The sequence below is a fragment of the Pseudorasbora parva genome, chromosome 24 (genome assembly GCF_024679245.1).
Source record: "Pseudorasbora parva isolate DD20220531a chromosome 24, ASM2467924v1, whole genome shotgun sequence".
Lineage (NCBI taxonomy): Eukaryota > Metazoa > Chordata > Actinopteri > Cypriniformes > Gobionidae > Pseudorasbora > Pseudorasbora parva.
In genome coordinates this window covers 20,207,522-20,216,318 of record NC_090195.1, presented here as the reverse complement: position 1 = coordinate 20,216,318, position 8,797 = coordinate 20,207,522, and the positions used below count along the sequence as shown (strand labels likewise).

At 45.1% G+C, this 8,797-nt stretch overlaps 1 long non-coding RNA gene across 1 annotated transcript; it reads left to right on the top strand.

The window, feature by feature from the left end:
• Positions 1-7,222: 7,222 nt before the first annotated feature.
• LOC137064175 (uncharacterized) lies at positions 7,223-8,228 on the top strand. Its single transcript, XR_010901517.1, has 3 exons — positions 7,223-7,570; positions 7,758-7,872; positions 7,980-8,228. It is a non-coding gene; the product is annotated as an uncharacterized lncRNA (long non-coding RNA).
• The last annotated feature ends 569 nt before the right edge of the window (positions 8,229-8,797 follow it).

Genomic DNA, 8,797 nt, shown 5'->3' with positions numbered 1-8,797 from the left:
GAAACAACTTGAGGGTAAGTAAAGGAGGACAGAATTTTCATTTTAAAGTGAACTATCCCTGTAATGTTTATCTTCTGCTCACCAAGGCTGCATTTATTTAATCAAAAATAGGCTACAGTTAAAACAGTAATATTGTGAAATATCATTACAAATTAAAACAGCCTTTTTTTTCTATGAATATAGTAGTGTAATTTATTCATCAAATCCTCATGCGAATGATTAGTGAAGGATAGTGCTGTCAACAAATATTCTAAATTCGAATATATATTCAAATAGTTTTTAAAAAATGAATTTCGAAGGTTGAAATTAATATTCGGAAAAAATCACCTGCCGCGGTAGTAGAGGCGTGGCTGTCTGCTTTGCAGTGAGCGCGCGCATGGGGGTTCAAAGACAGGTCACAGGAGTCCCACTGTCACTGCTGAAAGCTGAAGCGTCTTGCAGGGAAGATGGCAGAAAGTGCAGAGCCCAACTCGACCGCAGCAGAGAAAGAGATTTTAACTCCATAATCTAAAAAGCCATGTCTGGAAGTACGTTGGATTTTGGTCGGTATAGGAGGTAAAATTGTTGAGCCGCGAGATAGTTATATGCAAGCTATGTAAGATACAGTTAGCATACCATGCCTAATTTTATTTAACGTTAAATAGAAACATTACTAAAATGTAGGCTACTGTACTGACTGAAGAGATATTGCATGAATAAAGAATAAATGTTTCCACCACTGGTGTGATTATTTACCATGTCAAGGAACAAGCTCCATGTTTAGCACAGCACGGTTCAATATGCTGTAAAACTTCAATTAATATTAATAATGTTTGTTTCAATCACTGAATGAAGATTGCTATATTTGGGACAAGAGTCGCGAGTCTCGCGACCTTAAATTGCTTGCACAAAACTTGATCAGCACTCAAAGTTTGTTAATTTAAACCGTTATCCGCATTGAGGGCGAGAGAGAGGTCTGCGCTTGCGGTCTTGGCCATTAGTTAATTTATATACAATAATTATATAATTTATAATAACAATCTACTTGTTTTTGTGTAAGTGATACGTTGTCAAATATGTATAAACTTAAATAGACAAACTATACAAGTAGTTAATGTCTCTTTGTATTAATTTGTCATGTTATTGACGTAATGTGCGTCATTGACAAAATGTGTGACCAGATGTTCGAATAGTTCAAATATTTGTGTTTGTTTTAGAGGGAATATTCAAACGTCATTTTTGAGCAATTTTGACAGCCCTAGTGAAGGATTATGTGACACTGAAGACTGGAGTAATGATGATAAATTCAGCTTTGATCACACAAATAAATTACACCATACTATATATTCAATTTATTAAAAAATATATATATTTTTTACATTACATACAATCTATGGATACTTAATGTACAATTGTTCGTAGTACTGGGCACAATTGGATAGACCTAAAACCAATCAGAGCAATGAAGGAGATGACGTATGCAGCTCTCGGTAAAGGGTGTCGCACACTGGATTCGAAGCTCAGCGCCACGCCACATCTTTACAATTCTAACACTGTTTTCAATGAGTGTACCCATACCGAAGGTGGCATTCGGCGCCTGTCCGCGGTGACTCAGGAAGTTGTTCAGAATCCTGTCATGCCACAGAGTGACAGTTCAAGGTTTTAGATTAAATTTATATAATATTTCCCTCAAATCGTCAATGTACATACTGATTTCACCCTGTGCTACAAGATACAACCATCGGGCAGCTCTTCTGTCAGAAGTCGATTCAAAATTGAGCTTGTGCGCATATAATGTGCGCATCCGGTGTGAGATACCGGAGATGCGATGCTGAGCTTTTGCGTCCGGTGTAGGGCTGGGCACCGAACGGCGATACTTTTAAGATATCAAACTGAAAACTGATACCATGAGTACCGGAAAATATCTTTCGCGGTGCCAAATTTCGGTTCCAAAAGCCAAGTGGCTGTGTCTGTGTGAGCCTGTAGTGTACTTGTATGTAAGGACGTAAAGTTCCGATGATTGGCTGTCCACCACCATGTGACGGGGAGGATTTCTGAAGATACTCGCAGTCACACAACACAAGTGTAGTTGGTTTTTCTCATGCGTTCTACCGCGTCGTTTTACAATGCCAAAGAGGTCTAATGTGTGACTACACTTTATAAAAGTGGATGGCGAGTCAGCAAAGTGCAACATATGGGAAAAGAGTATTGCAACCAAAGGCGGCGGTGTACTCACAATAGACATTCTCAACAGTGCCCAAACGCATTTGAGTCCTAAAGCCTGGTTCGTTTGACAAGTGTGAGTGCTCTGTACCGTGCCCTGGTGTGGTTCGTTTGGCCAGCCCTGGCCCGCTTGGAAGAGGTGGGCCAAAGCGCAGTTCGCAGAGCACAGAACAGCTGTTCGCTACTGTCACCATAACAACAGCAATCACCAAATGATTACTACTTGGATACACTTTTTGATTAAATAATTTATATATTTAGGTTTATAGTGTGCAAGTGTGCAGCCTGGTATGTTACAGTTCCCTTTATTGAGGGAACTTGCACTGCGTCATCATAGATGACACTTCGGGGAACGCCCCTAGGGTGACGCCACTGAAGCTTGAATGAAAAAAGGGCAATTCTGATGGTTTGCGTCATGACATAGCGAGTGACGGCATACCCGGAAGGTACAAAAGGACGTCGGCACAAGCAGAGTTAGCTTTCTGCTCTTAACACATAGCGCTCTGTGTTTCTCCTTTATTTGGTGTTGTTTGTCCCGTAGGGCTTTCACATATTAGAGATTAGATGGCAAGCGAGCAGTTCAGACGGTGTGTGCCTCGTCCGCGTTTCATTTCGGGCACAGACACACACCTGCTCTGTGTGCAGTGCCTCGGTGTGCAGCACACCCGAGCCGCTCTCGAGGGGGCGGCCTGTGGTGAGTGCGATAAGCTGCCACTGAGAGTGCTGCGCTTGTGGCTGGCCGTGTCAGATCGTGGGCCTCGCAGATGGATCTGTAAGCCGGACTGTTGAGGCATCTTCCTCGTCTGACGATTCAGAGATTCTCCCACCACGTGCGGGTTGAAGAGGCGCTCGCGGGCCACCTCTCACCCGAGACCGCTGCTTCAGTAAAGGCCCCGGCATTGCCCTCGAAGCCATGCCGAGAAACATCGAAGCTGGTGGGTAGGGCATATGGTGCGGCTGGTCGTGCTGGTGGGTGTCTGCACACTCTTGCGGTTCTGCAGGCCTATCATGCCTTGCTAAAGGAGCTCGATGAAGGCAAGGGACCCTCTCCAGAGGATATTACTGAGCTGAGGAAGGCAACAGATTTGTCTCTCCGTATCACCAAAGAGACGGCCCGTGCTATTGGCCGCTCTATGGCTGGTATGGTATGTGCGGAGAGGCATCTCTGGCTCAACCTGTCGGGGATCAGGGAGAGAGATAGACACTTTCTCCTTGATTCCCCGGTTTCGCCTTCTGGGTCGTCGAGAGGTTTCAGGAGGTGAAGAAACAGGCGGCCGCCTTCAGTCAGTTCCTCCCTTTGCCGCTGGGGCCCCTCTGGCAAGTTGGCATCAAGCTTCTCGCACCGAGAGGTGCAAAAGCAGAGCGTTGCTTCTCCTGCCCCTCCTGACGGAGCCTGGCAAAAGAAGCGACGTTCTCGCGGAAAGTCTTCAAAGCCTAAGGCCGACCTGAGGGAGGTCATTCAGGCTAAGAAGGCTTCCAAGTGGTCCTAGCTGCGGCTGGGTCGCTGAGAGCTGTCCCCCACAGGGTGGAACGACCGAGGTCGTTTTCCCCCGGAGCTCTCGGGGAATCGATTCTGTGCTCCCGCAGTCGAAAGGGCTCCGGGCCACATCGATACTGTTCGCGCGTTACTCCAGCCGACTCTAATAAGACCTGTGGCAGAGCAGCAACCGCGTTCGCACACCGACTCAACTATTCCCTGCCGGTCAACCACTTCAGGGTGTCAGGGGGGAGGCTTGGATGATACCCCAGACCGGCCTCGAGAGGCTGGTTCCCTTAGCAGAATATCTTGCCGCATGGTCATGCCTTCCGAATATTTCTGCGTGGGCCTTGTGCACTGTAGAACGGGGCTACAGACTACAGTTCAGTATCCCTCCCCCGAAATTCAGAGGGGTGGTCTGGATGGTGGTCGCTACCGAGCAGGTGGGGGTAATGGGGCAGGAAGTACACTCTCGCTGGTAAAAGGGGCGATAGAACGTGTCCCCCCGCCAGAGAGGGAGTTCGGGTTCTACAGCCGGTACTTCAGTCCCCAAGAAGGATGGGGGGTTGCGTCCTATATTAGATCTCAGGTATCTGAACCGGTCTCTGAGGAGATTCAGGTTCAAGATGCTCTCTATTCCAGCCATCGTGAGTCAGATCCAGTTCGAGGACTGGTTCATCACGATAGATCTGAAGGACGCATATGTCCATATCTCCATCCTTCCAAGTCACAGGAAGTTCCTGAGGTTTGCTTTCGGGGGCAAAGTGTACCAATATCGGGTTCTTCCGTTCGGCCTAGCTCTTTCACCTCGCACCTTCATGAAGTGCATGGATGCAGCTCTGGCTCAGTTAAGACTCCAGGGCATCCGTGTACTTAATTATATCGACGACTGGCTTATTTTGGCCAGGTCGTACGATATGGCGGTTCGGCATCGAGATGCCGTTCTAGCCCATATGAGGTGCTTGGGGCTGAGACTCAACACGTAGAAAAGTGTATTGATGCCCTCCCAAAGGACAACGTTCCTGGGAGTAGTATGGGACTCGGTAACGATGCGGGCACTAATGTCTCCAGCACGTATTGAGACTATACTGGCGGAGTCTCCGGAGTGAAGCTAGGCCGCAGCCTCCCTGTCAAGCAGTTCAAGAGACTGCTGGGTCTCATGGCAGCAGCGTCCAGTGTAATTCCGCTCGGCCTGCTCCACATGAGACCCCTATAGTGGTGGCTGAAGACCAAGGGGTTTTCACTCAAAGGGGAATACCTTCCGTATGATCAGGGTAACGTGCAGATGCCTTCGTTCCCTCATCATATGGAAGAAACCTTGGTTTCTGTCCCTAGAGCTAGTATTGGGAGCATCATGTTGCCGGAAAACCATTTCAACAGATGCAACCCTTACTGGCTGGGGCGCGGTCACAGAAGGCCGCTTTGCGAGAGGTCTGTGGGGGACCCAGCGTTTGTCCTGGCACATCAATTGCCTGGAAATGCTGGCGGTCTACAAGGCTCTGAGGAGCTTTCTCCCGGACCTCCGCGGCCACCATGTGCTGATACGATCCAACAACACTGCCGTGGTATGGTATCTAAATCATCAGGGGGGTCTGAGGTCACGCCCTCTGTACAGACTGGCGCATCAGGTCCTCCTGTGGTCCCAGGGGAAAATGTCATCCCTCAAGGTGGACTGGGGACCAAAATCAGGGAGCAGACATCCTGTCGAGGCTGGGGCTGAGGCCCGGGGAGTGGCGTCTCCATCCAGAGGTGGTGGAGGCCATATGCAAGAGTTGGGCCCAGTGGAAGTGGATCTGTTTGCGTCTCGAGAGACGTCCCACTGCCCACTGTGGTTCTCCCTCAGGCATCCGGCCCGTTGGGCCTGGATGCCATGACACAGACGGGGCCGAGGCTGCGTCTGTATGCATTTCTCCCGATCGCTCTGCTCCCGGAAGTCCTGGAGCGAGTCTGCCGGGAGGGCGTCCGCCTGCTTTTACTAGCACCCCGGTGGCCGTCCAGAGTGTGGTTCTCCGACATCATAGACCTGCTAGACGGCCTTCCATGGCAGATCCCTCTGAGGAGGGACCTGCTGACTCAGGCAGGGGGCACGATATTCCACCCCCAGCCGGAGTTATGGAACCTATCACTGCATGAAAAGTGGGATTTTCGTCAGTAAGCGGCACTGTAGATTGTCGTGGAAGATCAGGTTTACGACTGTACACGGCAGTTTGCAGGCGACACCGAAAACTGCCGTGAATTGTCAGAAATTGACGTGGGCCTTGCTTGGCAGTTGTCCCCCCCAAGACCCCCCTTCCCTTAACTCCAGGGGAGGCTTTAACATGTAAATGAACATGCTGTGAGCTATACAAATGCAAATCAGGGTAGCAGGAGTTTTAACCCATGTGACATTTTTCTAAAAGGTATTAACTTCCTTCTAAGAAAATCTCTTAGATAGATCAGGCTCAGTATAGCCTAATTGTAAAATCTTAAACTTACGCTTGAATTTATATATTTGATGAAAGTATTCTAGATTATTTATTGTGTGTCATTAGCAATCAGTCCCCGTGAATTCAGTGCGACTCGCAATTTTGACCAATCACTGCAACTTTGACCAATCATTGCGGTCTCCTGCTAATAAGCGGCGTCATACATCAGCAAACTTTATATATCATATATCATTGCCTGTCAAAATTAACGTGTTAACGCAAATTAATTTTAACGGCACTACATATATATATATATATACACGTGTGTGTATATATATATATATATATATATATATATATATATATATATATATATATATATATATATATATATATATATATATATATATATATATATATATATATATATATATATATATATATATATATATACAGGGGTTGACATTAACTTTTTTGCTCACCGGCCACCGTGGCTAGTGGTTTTCCAAAGTTACTAGCCACTCAGCATTTTCACTGGCCACAATTTTGCTGTTTGGAAATTACATTGTATATGTTTAAAGTTGACTTTGGCATATATAAATTACTTGATTTTGAATCATTTTACTTTATTTAGAAGATTTAAAACCCTTTCAAACTTTCAAATGCAGAATGACCCCCCAAATCTTGTATATCAGCTGGGATGTGCAGGTGGGCAAGGGGTGGGCAATATAATAGATTATAATAGAATATAATAGGCTAATATGAGAAAGGTAATATGACAGGCTATGAGTTATTTTAGTTAGGATAAATATATATATATATATATATATATATTATCCTAACTAAAATTACTCAATTTAAAAAATACCCTAAGCAAATTACAAAAACAATAGTTATTAAAAATAAAATAATAAAAATTCCGATACTAATACGACACAATGTAATTTATTGAATGTAATTGTCATTGGATACGACTTTCATCGAAAAGAATGTAACAAAATGTGGGCGTGGTCTGTGTTGTGAAATGAAACCACATTAAAAATTCCCTTAAACTGCGTTTGAAACACACAGCAAAGCAGCGACAGAGGAAAACACAGAGCCTGATATTATGCAAACATTTACCTATAATGTGGAAAGCGTTTTAAATCTGTTCAGTGGAAAATCCGCTGTGACGAATCTGTCCTCGTCTAACATCTGCTGTAAATCCAGGTAAAACTAGCTGCGTGCACGCGCCCGTCCCCAGATAACATGATCCCCAGTTGATCCGTAACACCGGCGGGAAGAAACAGCTGAATGCAATCATTGGGCTATCTCGTCAGCTTGCTCAGTTTGCTGCCGATTTTAACGAGCAGTTCACTTTAGTAATCTCCAGGTTGCTGTCCATAGATGATAGGTTGCTTGCTTTGGAGTCGAAAAACTGTGTGGAAGATACTAACTTTAAGAAGAGAAGACGAGTGCCTAAGAGAAGACCAGTCCTAAGATTGCGGTAAGACTGTTATCTAAGCTAAAGTTACCTAAAGCAAAGGTTTTTAAGTAGCACAAGCTGAAATTAGCCTTGTAAAAGAACAAATGTAAGTTGCTTTATAAAAGTGTTTTCTTTTTCTGGTCATTTTACAGGAAGCAGTACGCCGTCTTCACAAATTTGTCATAACACTCATTTAATTGTTTTCCAGCTGCATGTAAGACATAGAGACAGTACGCAGGAGCTTCAGGTACAAACATCCAGTTCTTGCATCGCACGCAGAAGCTGTGAAGAGTTCAGCTCGGAGTCGATTGAGAAGAAAGAGGGTAAGATTTATTAGATTAGATCCGTTTTTGGTCAGTGTGACTATTTTTCAGGTGCATTTTACGCAGCACATCGCAATACTGATTGTCTTTATTGTTTGTTTTTACAGCTGCTACAAGCAAGAAAGAGTGTGTTAGCTGAGGATGAGGTGGGCCTTTGGAAGTGCGCTACCATAGACCTGATGTCTGATGAGGAAGACGGCATCGTTGGCGCGGTGTCTGGATGGACTGTTTGACCAGCCAGGAGCTCGCCGAGCTCTGTGCCACGCTGCAATCGAGATTAGAGGCGATTCCAAAGTACAGGGCAACGCACGACAGACGTCTGAAAAATGGACTGAAATCAGACAGAATGGCGCTAGTTACCTGCAGCTCTGAAGCGGAAAACAGAGACTTCATGGTGCTGTAGGATTTTGGGCTTCTCGTGAGCTTCCTATTGTTGTGTGGGCAGATCTCAAACGTTTTGCATTTGGTTGTGTGTTTGTGTTTGTTCTAATAAAATTCTTTCTTTGAATAAACTGCACGTCCCTGGCATAGTTTCCTTTCCTCAATAAATGAATGTCCTTGATGGTTATAATAGCGTAGTCCATAGGATAACAATGACATGAATATAAAACATAATAGCATATCACATGAATATGAATATATGCAATTAAAAAATATGCAAATCATAATTTTATATATAGGCCTATGTGTGTAAAATTATTATAATTTGGGGGTTTAAATTTATTAATTTATTACCCAGGTTGACCAATAGTAACAGATCTGCCAACCAATCACGAATGATATTTCTTGTTTCAAAGTAGTAGTTTCAACCAATGAGTGAGGAAATTCAAGCCATTCCGGCAAGGCGCCGCCCAGAGCTGCTATTCATATGCTAATTAGAGCCATTAGCGCCGGCGCCAGCATGCCTCCGCAAGCTCCACATACG